This window comes from Carassius carassius, chromosome 48 (assembly GCF_963082965.1).
Source record: "Carassius carassius chromosome 48, fCarCar2.1, whole genome shotgun sequence".
In the NCBI taxonomy this organism is placed as follows: domain Eukaryota; kingdom Metazoa; phylum Chordata; class Actinopteri; order Cypriniformes; family Cyprinidae; genus Carassius; species Carassius carassius.
In genome coordinates, this window is record NC_081802.1 from 4,520,166 (window position 1) to 4,535,504 (window position 15,339).

The following is a 15,339-nucleotide window of genomic DNA, read 5'->3' on the forward strand; positions in this document are numbered from 1 at the left end:
TGCACTTCAGCAAGTCATTGACATATTTTCCCCTCAGTCTTTGAAGCATTTCCTACATCTTTTATTCTTTTTTTTCAGTCATTTAATTCAAATTTCCTGCCGTTTTTAATTAATTCATTTATAAATAGATTACAAAACAAAGAAAACGATTCATAAAGTGTACAATAAAGCACAACCAAATCCTTATATTATAATCACATTGCACTTGAATCAAGTTGAAGGAGTAATATGACGATTGTCCTGCAGGTGATCACATAAATCTGTCTTCTTACGATGTACTTAGGGTTTAACGATTACTCCAGAGAACTCATAGATCTACGATGATTTTCAAGTGCTTGTGCTACTTAAGTTACGATCAGAGGTGGGTACCCACTGTACTGTACTGTATTCAAGTAAAAGTAAAAGTACTAGTCTTGAATAGTTACTTGAGTAAGAGTAAAAAAGTATCGGATAAAAAATCTACTCAAGTAGTTAGTTACTAGTTACTTTGGGTCATATATACTGAGCCTATTTTTATTTAGATATATAGATAAAAGGTATGTAATGTATGTGTGTGTGTATAAATATATACATTTCATCAGCCTTTACTCAAGTCTTCAATGTCACATAATCTTTCAGAAATCATTCCAATATGTTGATTTACTATCAATGATGTTCTTTTTATCATAATCCTAAACAAAATGTCACAGGTTCCAAAAAAATATTAAGCACCAAAACTGTTTCCAGCACTGGTAATAAATCAATTTATTAGAATTATATTTTGAAGGATCATAACTCTGAAACCTGGAGTAACAGCTGATGAAAATTCGGATTTGCATCACAAAATAAATTATATTTTAAAGTATGTATTATATATGTATAAACAACCTCTGACACAGAGAAGAGAGAAAACTCCTCACATGACCGTTAAGTTACAGAACATCTGTCTGTTTACTTAAGTAACAGTTATAGGTGTCATTCCATAACATATTTTTAATACGACTGACTTTATATTAAATGTGAATTTAACATTGAAAGTCAATGTGTTATAAAAACTGCTACTAATATTTCATTGTTTAGGGAAGTCGTGGCCTAATGGTTAGAGAGTCGGACTCCCAATCGAAAGGTTGTGAGTCCCGGGCCGGCAGGAATTGTGGGTGGGGGGAGTGCATGTACAGTTCTCTCTCCACCTTCAATACCACGACTTAGGTGCCCTTGAGCAAGGCATCGAACCCCCAACTGCTCCCCGGGCGCCGCAGCATAAATGGCTGCCCACTGCTCCGGGTGTGTGCTCACAGTGTGTGTGTGTGTGTGTGTTCACTGCTCTGTGTGTGTGCATTTCGGATGGGTTAAATGCAGAGCACTAATTCTGAGTATGGGTCACCATACTTGGCTGAATGTCACGTCACTTTCAATTGTTTATAAAGAGAGCAAATAACAGTCTAGACTCTAGAGTTCAACCACTCTCAGAAACTCCCATTAAAATCACTGAAACTGTTAACACTGTGAAATCAATATCTTATTTACAGATTCGTACACACATCTGCACTTTGTTGTTTCTGACGAGAGAATTTGCCAGAAAGACGAGGTATTCAGTCAGTGAGCGAGTGAAGGAAGAACCGGAATTTTAGCGATGACTCATCTGAACGCCTCTGATTGGCCATTGCATTCAAAAGCTCAACAGAATCGTGTGTGATTGGTTATAATGCGCAGTGCTGTAAAAACACATCTATCTCTGGCTCAGCGCCAGCAAGCGAACACAGATCTGAATTTAGCAGCTGATGATATGACTCGCTGAACGTTCTCACGCCGGTGTGATTGTATTAATATTAATAAAATATTAATCGGCTATTTTTTGTCTTTTGGAAGCTGCATTCAACTTGGTTCCCTTCTGTTATAAGTCACTCGTACAACAAACAAACAACAAACGTCACAGGTATCGTGTACTGTAATCGAATGTAGCCCAAGTTATTACCTGTTGAACAGTAGACAGCACACGCGGTGTTCATCTAATAAATATCTTCATCGCTAGCAAATAGCCTTTGCAGATTTGCTTTCAATTCAATGCAGTTCTGCTGATGTTAAACGTTACAACTCTGAGTGAACCGCTTCAGATGCTCAGCGCGTGCAGCAGGGAACTGAACGAATCATTCAAACTGATTCATGAACCAATTCACTCATTTGTCAACTGGTTTGATCAAGCCTTTGAACAGAGTTGACTCAAAAGAATGAATCATTCGCGAATGGGCATCGCTCATAGCCCAGAGAAGTAAAAGTACCCATCTTTAAATATACTCCAAAAAGTATTAGTTACCCAAATAATTTACTCAAGTAAATGTAACGAATTAAATGTAACTCGTTACCCACCTCTGGTTACGATTCTATTGGGAAACAGACCGTAATATTAAGATCAGTCGTACGATCGTTTTTAAGAACTTCTTAGGCTTACGAAGCTTTTGGGGGATAGAGTGGGGACTGCAGTCATATTTCAGAGTGACCATCTTTATCACAACCCTGCTAAAATGTGGCTAGTGCCAGTATTAGCCCTCATTGGCGTCCCTTCAGCTGGTGATCAGCTTTGATCTAGCATATATATATATATATATATAAATAAAAATATATATAAATATATATATATATATATATAAATATATATATATAAATATATATGTCACAATGATAAATGAAGGATCCAAAAGCAGAGATGAAAAATAAACAGTCTTTAATGGAATATTCTTAACAAAGGCAGTCCGTAGTATAAGCACACAGAACTGGATCTTGAAATAATGAGCTGACTCCTGTCTGAGGATTAACAAAGCAAGGCTTCCTTGAAGCAGGCAGTAGCAGCACAGGAGTTGAACTCAGTCAGGTGAGCACCGCAGGTTACTCACTCATCGGTACAGCAGGAAACAGAGACAACAGGAAAACTCGACTGTTCCAGACAAACAAGACATAATAAACGGGAGTACAATTCTTATTCAAGCTAGCAGCAATACGAACGTGTGACATACAACAATAATCCGACAGAGAAACTACTAAAACCAACACCAGATAAAGGGTGAACACTCAGAGCAAAGTAGGAACAGGTGTCAAAGCAAATCAGCGCGAGCGCTAATAGTAATGACTACCAGGTGAATAATGAGGTGTGTGTGTGTGTGTGTGTGTGCGCGCGCGTGTATGTGTGTGTGCGCGAGTATGCGTGAGAGAGAAGAGACAACCTGACTCATGACAATATATCAGTATCATAAGCACTTTAGGCCTAAAAGTTCAATAGGCTGGCTACATCTTTGGATTAAGAGAATAAGATTTCTTTTTTTTAATGCCTTGCAATCCATCAACATTTTCTGACAAATAGACAATGTAGCTTTGCTTCATATTTGTGTGGTTGATTATCAGAGGGACTTGCGTGTCTAGATTGTGATTCTCTCTTAGAGGAACTAAAAAATACTGCGTTAACTATACCGTTCTCTTGTGTAGCCTACTTGAAAGGTAAACGCGCTGAAATAAGCCAGATGTAGGCTATAACTTTGTGTCTTCGGTTAAGGTTTTGCGAACACAGCAGACTGAGATACTAAATCAGCAGATAGCCTACTCTATTAACACTTAAAACTCTATCAATGTAAAGTTTTCATACTGCTGATATAAATAATAATTGTCCTGTTATGTTTTGTTAATGAAACAGCTACAAAAAAGTGAAAAAAAAAAGTGAAGTGACATTCGGCCAAGTATGGTGACCCATACTCAGAATTTGTGCTCTGCATTTAACCCATCCGAAATGCACACACAGAGCAGTGAACACACACACACACACACACTGTGAGCACACACCCGGAGCAGTGGGCAGCCATTTATGCTGCGGCGCCCGGGGAGCAGTTGGGGGTTCGGTGCCTTGCTCAAGGGCACCTCAGTCGTGGTATTGAGGGTGGTGAGAGAACTGTACATGCACTCCCCCCACCCACAATTCCTGCCGGCCCGGGACTCAAACCCACAACCCTTCGATTGGGAGTCCGATTCTCTAACCACCAGGCCACGACTTCCCGACACAGACATGTTGGCGACGGAGGGAGATTCTGTCACTCTAGACAGTAATTTTACAGACATACAGATGGAAGATCGAATCATGTGGATGTTTGGACCTCTAGAGACTTTAATTGCTGAAATCATAAAAAAAGAGCAGCACATCATAAATGGTTATGATAATGGGAAATCCACAGACAGACTCCATCTTAACAGTGAAACTGGAGATCTCACCATAACAAACACCTGCCAAACAGACTCTGGAGTCTATAAACTACAGATCAACAGTCAGTATTTCAGATGCAGTGGTTTCAGTGTTACTGTCTATGGTGAGAAAACGAATAAATGATTTCAGTATAGCATTTCAAGTGCAAAAGGGAGATGATTAGACAACATATAGGGAAGTACAGATCATAGGGTGGAATCAAATTGAACTGGCATGGTTTGCCTTGTACTGTAGACGTCTTGATATCGGTAAACCCTGAAAACGTGTCAAGTTATGTTTTGTTTTCATTGATCCTGAGACTAAAATGTCATTCATTTATTCTATTTTTCAGCTCGTCTTCCCATTCCTGTCATCACCAGAGACTCTCCACAGTGTTCATCATCATCATCATCATCATCATCATCTTCAGAAAGGTCATCAAAATGTTCACTGCTGTGTTCAGTGGTGAATGTGGGTCATGTGACTCTCTCCTGGTACAAAGGAAACAGTTTATTGTCCAGCATCAGTGTGTCTGATCTCAGCATCAGTCTCTCTCTACCTCTGGAGGTGGAATATCAGGATAAAAACAGCTACAGCTGTGTGCTCAACAATCCCATCAGCAACCAGACTCAACATCTGAACATCACTCAGCTCTGTCCAGGTTTGCCAGTGTCTGATATTTAGGTTATAGCCTAAAAAAACCATATTATAAAACCATTTTCCATATTTTAGTAGTCACAATATTATAACTATGAAACAACACCAACTGAAGTATAGAGACCAAAAAATATGAAAATAAATAAATAAATTCATGCTGCTGTATGTATTCTGTGCATTTAACTTATTGCTGGCCTAGCACTAATGACTCTTTTCTAATGTTTGTTACAGATCAGAGCCAGGCTCTAATGATAAGTGGTTGGACTCTTGCTGGTGTTTTATTGTTTGTGTTGGTCATCATTGCGGCTGTGAATGTCTGGAATTGTAAACGAGCTAATCAAAATGGTTAGTACTTACAGATGATATATGACTGCAAAAAAGTTCAAATGAGACAATAATATTGTGGTTGACAATAGAGCTATTGCACAAGTGGAGCAACAAAATTGAGTCTTTTTTGCCTTTGTGGTTTTAGTTTTATGATTAAGAATGTTTGTACATCACAGATTGTTAGAAAATACAAATATAAATACAGAAATTTGTGTGACATAATTTGAAAAGACTAAGATAAATGTGCGTGTTCAGCAGATGCTGGGAGCCGAACTGAGACGAGTCAAAATCCCCCAACAGGTTAGATACAGTTCAATTTTATTTCAGACTCAATATAAACCAAGTTTGAAACCATAAGAGTGCATTTGAAATATTTCTGTAACAGTGGCATCTATTAGGGACACACCAGACACCAGCCATGATGAACAGGACAATGAAGATTTGATTCCCAATTCATCCTCCTTAAGGGCACCTCAGGAATCTATCTGTTTATCTCATCTGTGCTGCAGATAGTTACAGAGGATAGTCACACATCAGGATTTATAAAACAAAATTTTCACTCTTGCAATTGGTGATTATTGATCAAGTAAATTAAACAGGTTTATACACAGAGAGAGAGACGATCCTCCCTATATACGCAAAATAGCAAGCTGAGTAGGGCCCCAGAAACACCAGAGGGCCCCCTTGCTCTCAAATATGATTTAATTTTAGTTTCGATTTTGAATTTGGCAAGCGGTTATGAAAACATGAATGATCATTTCTTTCAATGCAGTGCGCTGTTGCCCTTTCTGTGGGAGAGACACTGAAGAGATCACTCTTACCCCACATGGCTTTTTATAGGCTGTTTTTGTCCTTTTTCTCTCTCTCTCTCTCTCTCTCTCTGCCTTTAACTTGCCATTCTCCATGTTTTTTAATGCAGATTTTGGATTTTGATTTTTACGTACAGTTGAAAAAGAACAAAATTAATTTATCTCCATTGTCTCAAATTCAGAGATTAAAGAATTCCTTTGCACTCCTACATAATATGTACAGTAAATGTTGATATTATGGATCTCTGTAAGACATGTACATCAGTGAATATATTCATGGCTCTGTTGTTTTTCATATAGAAGTTGAACATTACTTTTATTGTAAAATGTTCAGCTCTGAGTAAAAGTTGCAAACCCTACATTATTCTGTCTTTTAGCACTGATTCCAGTTGTACTAGCAGTTGGAATATTTTTCTACTGGATTTATACAAACACAAATGCATACGTATAAATCTAGTGCTTAAAGTGATTAATTTACAGAAACAATGGAATTTATAGATACAATATTCACAGTTAGATTTTTTTGTGTGTGTAGTTGTTGTGGTAATATTGTTTTTCAGTCCGTTAGGGTTTTTCTGTTTTCTTGGAGGAAGCTGTTGTAGATCACACAGTGAATCCAAGTGTTGTAACATGAATTAGGAATCCATTGGTTTGAAAGTTGTTTTAACATTTTGATTCATTTCTTTTAATTTGGGGACATGCAAAAACCATGAGACACTTCTGCAGTTCTGGATCATCTAGTTAGTCTACTTGAAATGTTGATACAGTACAACAGGATCATAATAATGACTTCCTGCAACCCAATCTAATAGGCCTACCTTGTCTGAACTTGTATTTTCTTCCTTCTGATGAAATACTGTTCAGAAACTAGATCAACCATCTGGCTTCAGTCTGTTTGTACACAGGTTTAAAATAAAAATTTAGTTTATTTCTCAAGGTTGCTTATGGCTAGGGACCCTAAGTCTAGGGTTCAGTGTCATCAGTATTTCAGCGTCTTTTTGTTTATATTTCAGAACTATTTTTGCACTTTTTTCTCACAATGCTATATGTGACCCTGGAGTACAAAACCAGTCATGTTGGTCCTTTTTTTTTTTTAGATTAAAGAAATATCTACATCAACTAAAAGTTGAATAAATCATTTTAATTAAAGTAATTTTGACCCATACACTGTATTTTTGGGTATTGCTACAAATATACCCATGCTGCTTATGACTGCTTTTGTGGTGCAGGGTCAGATTTGTTAGTTGTGACATGCTCAGATATTCCAGTTGGTGGCAGCAATGTTTAAATTAAAACCCCTGTCTATTTTCAGTTTCAGCATCAATAAAGACTTTTTCTAAAACTTTAAATTAAAAAATGTTTTTTTAATATATATATATATACTACTATATATACAGAATTGTAAATTCTGTCTAAAAAAACAGAATTGTTAATAGGCCATCTAACGAACCCGTACTGTTAATATGGGATGGAACAGACATGCTACTTTTCTAATGCTTTAATTCACACCCAAAACAGGATCAAGCATTAGCTCCAAGGTAGTAAACAGGATTATGTTGCTGATTATGATTGCACAATATCAAACTCAAAATAGTGTATGTTGGACAACTAGGCACAAGATTGCCGGTAACTGATTTGGTACAAAAGCACTCAAATGAATGTGATTACAGGTTGAATTCATTTTAGACCAAAGTAGTGCATCTGCTACATTTTTGACAACATCTCTGCATATCGTTTGCTTGTTCTTTTCTCTGCCAATGATAGTAATTAATTAGTATCAAGTGTTTCTTCTAGCTCCTGTAACAAGTTCAGACTCATTATAATAACTTGTTATAATATCTGGACAATACAGGCAGCCTATTTGCCCAGCATATTATTTAGTATCCTATGTTTAAATAATGTGGTGGGGGTAATCATGTTTGTGTTGGGAAATGTATTAATTTCGTAATAAATAAAAGTCTGTTTTAAAATAACTTTATTTCTCCCAGCTTAAGTTATCTTTTATAGATTTTTATTTTGTAAATTTAATGTGATTTCTGTCTCTGTCACTACTGAACTAATAGCATTTAACGACCAGAAGGTGGCAGAAACGATTTCATATATACAGTCAGTGACGTCATGTAACGCCAGGCTTCTCTCTGCTTGGAAAAGAACGCGGGGGAGTTTGACGTTTGGCGTCGGCGGGAAAATAAAGAGCTTTTTCCCGGGTCTCGTTTTTCGAGATGAGGGCGGTTCATTAGGTCTTCTCACTCCTCGCGAAGAAGTAAAATCTCATTCTAAACTCTTTATTATGACACATAGTGTGCGCGTAAATATCTCATAGCCTAAATCTTACAATTCATCTGTTTTGTAAAATGGTTTGAACTGGCAAATAACGCCTCAGTAACGGGTTGTGACTTGTGAGCGTTTCTCCCGATGATAAGGATTTGTTTAGTTGTGAAGATCACCGTGAAAAACGTCCTCAAAATGCAAGGGGTTTTGTAAGCAAAGAAGCTCCTAATGTACTGTAACGTTAGGTGTCAGAGGAAAGTAAACATAATATAACTTTGTGGATCTTTAAGATAGCATTACAGCTTTTTGTTGCATTTATACATATTTTCCATTGTCATGCATTTTATAGAAAACTAGATATTTAAAAAGTTAGATATTTAAAGAAACTAGAATATAGAAGTGATTACAACAGCCTTAGTACAAGATATTGACTATTTCTGTTCTTTTATGTTTCTTGTGAGCAGTGTTGGGGAGTAACTAGTTACATGTAACGGCGTTACGTAATTTAATTACAAAATTATTGTAACTGTAATTAGTTACAGTTACTAAGAAAAAATGAGTAATTTAATTACAGTTACTTATGAAATTTTTAACGATTACAAAGGGGATTACATTTGAATATTTACACACATCCACATACAGATTTAACTGTTTTCTTTCCCATATTGCACTGACTATTCTGAGACATACGCCCTAATAATTTCCGGGATGCGGAAACACAGTCTGGTTCGTAGAATCCAGTCATCAAAACAAAATGCCTAACGCGGACGGAATATGCCACATTTTGGATGACTAAATCAAAAGTAGGTCAGTAGCCTACACTTAACTGTTAAACAAAACATGACATGGACTAGTGTCTGTGAATATTAAGCCCCAAAAATGCAATATATGACTTGCACATTCTGCGTGTCTGTGGAAATCAGGCGCGGACTGGACACCGGGAGAACCGGGGCAATTCCCGGAGTCCTGGCAGTCGATTTTGCCCCACTATTTAATATCATTATTGTATAATTGCCTGCCGAATGTACTAAAGCGATCATTTGCGAATCTGCCATTTGATAATTAAATCTCTAATAAGTCATGAAGTGTTAGTCATGACTCGCGCGCTCTCCGCGCCTCCGCCAAACGGTTTGGATCAGACTCAGAGTAATCAATGCGAGAGAGAGAGTGAGAGAGAGAGAGAGAGAGAGAGAGAGAGAGAGAGAGAGAGAGAGAGAGAGAGAGAGACAGTGGACTGCTGGAGCAGAGAAGCAGAACTACTGTTCAGGGTTTCAGGTCAGTTTCATCTGTAAAGATGCTTTTTTTGTCTTTGTTTTTTTATTTATTTAATCAAGCAGCAGCACGTTGCTCATCAGTCATCACTAAAAATACTATATAAAGGACATCAGTATTATCTGTTGTAATGTTACAGTAGGAATTTAGCTGAAAAAAATTCAGATTTTTTCATAGGTTTAGGGGGAGCTACGACAGACAACAACACAACCCTTACGAAAATTAACATTTTAATATTTAACTATAAATCCAGAGAAAATGGTTACTATTGTTTAACTGTGATAACCAAAAATGTAAACTTATTTTACAAATGTATTTATTTAAAAATCCATTTGCAAAAAAAAAAAAACGTTATTTTTACTTTTATATAGGCTAATAAAAGCATGTTTAACTTTTGTAAGGGAAAAACATGACTCGTGTACAGTATTAGGATTTTTCTATAAATATATTGTAGTATTGTAGAGTATTGCATTGTAAAGTATAGTTTTTATCAATCTTGATTATTAAAGTCATGAGAGAGATGGATAACGGCAAAATAAAGAGACTGAAGAGAAAAATGGAAGTGAAGGTGCAGTTCAGGAGAGAACTTTTAATTATTTTGCATGTCCCCAAATTAAAGATTTAAACCTTTTTTATGTCAGGTCCATACCAAAAAAAATTTTGTCCATGAATTTGTTTGTATGAGTTTGAATTTTCCAGTCTGAATTTTTTTCCCAGTCCGCCCCTCCTGTAAATTAATGGCAAAGACATGGTTTCATTTACTACACATAGGCCTACTGAAGCTCGCAGTGTTTTCAACCTCTGTCATCTCAATATAGGAGTACACGAGCACATAAACATAATTTCTAGAACTGCTCTGTGTCACTTCATGTGCATTTTACTTATTTTGAGAAAACTATCATCATATACAGAGACAGCAGTTTAAAAAAACACCAATGTTTCAGGAGTTTATTACACAGAATACGTCACATGCTTATTAGATAACTGTATTTAAGTTGATGTATATGCTTTTATTTATTATTCTTTAATTTTCACAAATTTAGAAAAGTAATCAAAAAGTACTCAAAAGTAATTAGTTACATTACTTTAATAAAGTAATTGAAAAAGTTACACTACTATTACATTTTAAACAGGGTAACTTGTAATCTGTAACCTATTACATTTCCAAAGTAACCTTCCCAACACTGCTTGTGAGCTTATGGTTTTTTAGCATGAGTCAGAACCCAGAGGCTCAATTTCTGCTTACTGGATTGACAGATAAAGCAACTGCACTTGTTTTCCATGGAAATCCCCAAGCTCTCCTTTCCCTTGTGTTGAGATATAAACACTGAGCAGAAGGTACTTCTAGTACTGAAAGAAAACAATGAATCCTTTTGCTGATTCTTTTTCAGGAGTCAGTCTTTAGAATCGTGGCTGTGTTTTAAACCATACTGTATTGTTCCCACAGTTGTAGGTTAGGTGTGTTTTCTTTGAACCCGATGTCAATATTTGTAGAGGAAAGGACAAACATGGTAGACTGTACTTCACTGTCACAGGAAGTTAGGTCTTTTTAAATAACTCTGAAGCTTCACATGCTCCGTTTTGAGACCACTGGCACAGGATGCGGTTAGGTAAATGAAACGGTGTCAGACCAAGATAAAAATATGAAACTTGTATTGATGCACAATTACAGGTTTGCAGCTTCTCCTGTACCTCGCTTGTTTTTCTAATATTTAGTTTCATTTTTGATCGAACAGTATGAACATTATCTCTAACAGACAGAAACATTGAAAAACGTAAGTGGAGCATCTGAATGGAAAGTAGGAGGTCATAAAATGAGTAACTGATTTATGATTTGTTTAAACTATGAAAACACCATAGCCCTCCTCCATTACATAATCAGCTGCTTACACAATGGTGCATCTTGATACACCCCACTGGTACTGAATATTGGAATCATGAGGGAATCCCACTTTTTACGTACAATACTTTCTTACTTTGAAACCCCAAAACGAAACCCTACCAACTGTGAACATGTTAATCTGACAACACTTACTGGAAACAGATCAAGTTACAGTATAAACACACCCTTAGCCATTAACCAGGCCAACATCCTCTGAGTATAATGGATGCTCTCAGTTACTGAGGAAGTTTATCATTATTAGAAATAGGAAATGAGTGTGTAAGCACTGGGGGATACTAAGGTTCTGTTGTCCTTGTCACACAGAATGAAATAGTCCCTCTGTCCTTTGTGTTTTGTGGGATGCTGATGTTTCACACTGTATGCAAACAAAAGACAGTTGGCGCACATATCAGATAACAGCGGCCATCTGGGAGCGGTAACTTGGCAACCAACTCGACCAATAAGGTAGTCAAGACACTGAAGCCCTGTCCCTTTATTGTCTGTTTGGAGATAGAAGCAGGTTTGGTCAGTCTTAATCATATTGATGACTACTAAACATGGGACGAATGAAAACAGAGGACATTTTACCAGACAACAGATCAAATCCTACAACAGCAGTTGATCAGTCGATTGGATTTAAATACATAAATATGATATTACTCAGCATAAATCTAATGGGACCGCGGGAAGAAAATGAATCTCTGATCTACAGGAAATGGTGGCCTACCAGAACCCAAAGTGTGAAAAAAGTGTGAACTGAGGGTTTTCTGAAATTAAGTTTGAGATCAGTCTGTCACATCTGTTAGCATTTTGTCTGTAAAAGCAGTAACAGGGACAATAATTTGGGACTTTATGTCCAAATTACACCAATGTTATTTAGAACTGTTTCTAAAACACTCTTACATGTTTACAATTTACAGCTCTATCTTTAAACTATAACTGCCGAAACTACTTTCCATGTTATCAGTGTTAGCAAAGGGAACATTTCCTTCATTTGTTTTGGAAACACGGATGTAGGATGACATTTATGGCACCATAATGTCATGTCAGATAATCAAGCAAATACTTATGGTAAAAATCGACATTTGAGGACATTTAGAAGTAATTTACTTCTTTGAACTGACATTCTAGTCTTCCATCCGACCATCAAACTTCACTCTGCACTCTATTTGACGAATTTGGATTTTAATATACTATCTAAAAACATTTGGTATTTTACAGTCACAATGTTGGTGACTGTATATGCCGAAAGTTGATTAACACATAAGGGTGACTAGACTGAGGACAACTTCATGCACACTGCACTTTGGTTTTTACCTCTTTGATCTTTGTTGTAGATCAAAGAGGTATGCAAACTGTAATGCAAACAAACTGGGGAAGTTGTGGCTTAATGGTTAGAGAGTTGGACTCGCAATCGAAGGGTTGTGAGTTTGAGTCTCGGGCCGGCAGGAATTGTGGGTGGGGGAGTGCATGTACAGTTCTCTCTCCACCTTCAATACCACGACTTAGGTGCCCTCGAGCAAGGCATCGAACCCCCAACTGCTCCCTGGGCGCCGCAGCATAAATGGCTGCCCACTGCTCCGGGTGTGTGTTCACAGTGTGTGTGTGTGTTCACTGCTCTGTGTGTGTGTGTGCACTTCGGATGGGTTAAATGCAGAGCAAAAATTCTGAGTATGGGTCACCATACTTGGCTGAATGTCATGTCACTTTCACTTTCATCTCAACAGGAAGTGGTGGTCACTCTGAAGGTGATGCAACAGATGGTCTAATGTCAGAGCACCCCAACCCAAGTTACCTAATAAGGTTTATGATTGTGCTAATCTGATACACTGTTCTTTATTGTGTTAATATTGATAAGGATCTACAATCTAATGTGAGTTGCGCTGCACTGATGGGGACTTTTAGGCCTGAGCTGTGAGAAATTCTGCATCTTTCTTTCCTGCAAACATGACAAAACAGATAATCGATCTCAGTTGGTTGAGTCAGATCAGAGGCCGCAGCTTGCTTTGGGTTTTTGTAGAAGAGTGAAAAAGATGAGGAAGGGGCTTTGGGTTCAGAGAAGAGCTGAAAACCACAGTGATGATTAGACTGTAACATCATGGTTTATCATTCAGATTGTTGACTTTGTATTGGACTGCAGGGTTTGACTACAAATGTGTATGAATTATTTTTAGCAAATCAAGTCCAATAAATTAAGCGAATGCTTCAAAGAAATATTAATATTGTGTATGTGCAATTAGTTTAACCAGCTCAATAAATGTATTGTTATCATAAATCTAGGTCAGGGTATTGTACCTCCAAGTTTGTGGTTTGTACCCGAGGAATGTGCAACCTGTGCACAATGAGTTTGAGAGATGGATGCGTGGTGCTGTGTGCATATGCGGTACCAGTGCAAGGTGTAGGTGGATGAGATGCTTCTGATGGCCTGATCTTAATACTGCTTTATATACGTTGACAGAACCTCTAGGCAAATACAAAAATTTCAAAAGTGCATCAAGCATATGTTATTTGCAACAATAATACCAATATGTTCCAAAAACAACAACAACAAATAATAAAAAAAATCTGTTTGTGCAATGTGCATAAGCTTGTATGACCAGCTGGTAGCTGGTTTCTTTCTGGTCCAAGATGATCTACAAGCTTGGACCAGCCTGTAACCATCTTTATTCAAAAACACAAAAAACATTTTCCAGGTATAAACAAAGAATTAACAAAATCTTAAGATGTTAATAATATTTATATTTGAACGCAGACAATACAATTTTCCATAATAAATACAATTACGATAGTTTTCCTCAAAACCTATGCCAGCTAAATCGCTAAAATAGACAATACAAAATAGACAGTAGCCTATAATGTACCAGAAAACTTCACTCATAGCCTAATAGTCTAGGGCGGGACTGAAAACAGTGTGGTCGACTCAAACGCACTGCATGTGGAACCTTTTTCTTTTTAATTGTAGATTCGTGGAGAAAATAAATTCCTTAATTATCGATTTGATGTAATCGGGTTAATTAAATTTGTAAACCCAGCTCGGTTTGAATGCGTCAGATCCGTGTCAGATCCGTGTTCCTGGTTGCTTTTGTCCATCTTGACGACGCTTCTCGTAAAACATCATGTGGAATACAGGTATCTCTAGGACAAAATGAGGACTATTATTAGTAAAACAACGTCTTTATGTCTCTTCCTGTTGGTCATGGACGGTAAGTGTTTTAACTGTGTCGCTTCGACTTCTAGTCTGTTGGGTTTAAAACATAAATATATATTTTTTCACTCTTGTCTGCATTTTGACTGAAAACGTGCCAATTTCTGTGGGTTTATCAGATATAGGATCAATCAGCATGCTTGAATACCAAACAGACAACCTGCATAATGTAGTAGATCAGCTTTGATGGAGTTGCGCCCAAATGTTGGATCAGCCATTGGGAATCTTTCTATAGAAACTAAGAGCGCTACATTCTCCGTTTGTCCTTTCTTTGTTGCGCACATACCTAACGTTACCAGAATCTCAAAGAAAGCAGAAATAGCATCGAGTGTAGCATTAACATACATAGTTTAACATAACCACGTTTAATTAACTCTAAACATAATTATAAACATGAATTCAAAATAACAATTAACATTTCCGAATAGCATTGTCGACTTTGCAAATCCTGCAGCATCCAGTGGATGTTTTTGTTTTGTTTGATCTATAGTTATATTTGCCGCTGTATAATCATCAGAAACTGAATAAAGCTATACAAATTTGTTAATTTCTTCAGAAGTGAAGAATAATATACTGTAAAATAAAAAAAATATTTTAACAGAAAAATAAATGGTTGGTTGGCTGTAATGTTACCTGGCAATATACACCATGCTAAACAAATTCATTAAGTATTAGTTATGGGGCAAACGGAACTCTGCAGATTTATTTAGTTTCT

General features: G+C 37.0%; 1 protein-coding gene across 4 annotated transcripts in view; it reads left to right on the forward strand.

The window, feature by feature from the left end:
• LOC132131737 (natural killer cell receptor 2B4-like) overlaps window positions 1–15,339 on the forward strand; it is a 114,946-nt gene that overhangs the window by 96,961 nt on the left and 2,646 nt on the right. The window contains exons 1-2 of one of the 4 annotated variants that reach the window (XR_009428930.1): window positions 4,080–4,325; window positions 4,554–4,862. The exons of 2 other annotated variants lie outside the window; for them this stretch is intronic. The gene's annotated coding sequence lies outside the window, so the exon portion shown is untranslated. Of the gene's footprint in view, window positions 1–4,079; window positions 4,326–4,553; window positions 4,863–14,278; window positions 14,623–15,339 lie in introns of those variants that run through there. One more of the 4 variants, XR_009428928.1, reaches the window with a different exon arrangement.